The sequence below is a fragment of the Nestor notabilis genome, unplaced genomic scaffold (genome assembly GCF_000696875.1).
Source record: "Nestor notabilis isolate BGI_N333 unplaced genomic scaffold, ASM69687v1 scaffold12853, whole genome shotgun sequence".
NCBI classification, from domain to species: domain Eukaryota; kingdom Metazoa; phylum Chordata; class Aves; order Psittaciformes; family Psittacidae; genus Nestor; species Nestor notabilis.
Genome location: NW_009921530.1, coordinates 47,425 through 48,225, shown reverse-complemented (window position 1 = coordinate 48,225; position 801 = coordinate 47,425).

Below are 801 nucleotides of genomic sequence, written 5' to 3'. Positions count from 1 at the left end.
ACCACATTATTGCTGATGAAGGCCAGGATGCTGTTGGCCACTGTTGGATGGGGTCTAACACAGTAAAAATTGGTCTGTGGTGGACCACCCCCAATTACCTGGAGTGGGTGTGCACGGCGGGGAGCCGGCAAGGCCACTCCTCCTGGCACAGGCTGAGCCCCTGTGTCAGGACAAATGCGCACGGGAAAAGGAAGCCAGCAGGGCCACTCCTTGGGACACAGGGCTGACCCCTGCATCGGGATAAGTTGGCACTTTCGGGGATATAAAAGGCCTGGGGCTTGAAAAAGATTGGGAGTAGAGAAGAAGAAAGGAGGAGGAGAGAAGAAGACCAGGGAGATGGATCCAACTAGCTTTATGGCCAACATTACCTTCACGGGGACGCCCGCCAAGTAGTGCCTGCCACCCAGTTTGCTCTCAATGCACCTTGGAGCTGGCCTCCTGGTCATTGAACAAATGTGTAGGTTGGTAAGAACTGTGCCTGATCTGTTCTTTCGGAGCCTTTAGCTCTCTCTCTTTCTGGTTTGGGATTAGTCTCTGGGTTTTACATCTGGTTTAGAGTTTGTAATAAACTTTCCAGTAGTTTTGTGGTGTATATTTGTGGCTTAAATTCCTTCTCCACCTGGAATCCTTCAATCCCTGGAACAGCCACCATGGCTGCCTGGGCACAAGCTGGCTCATGTTCAGCCAGTATTGCTTCTTGCCTTTGTCTGGTGTACTCATCCCTCACAAAGCAGAAGATACTTAGCAGTGAAGACAACTGAACCTGTGTCTATAACAGATTTTCAGGAATGAGAAATGTGA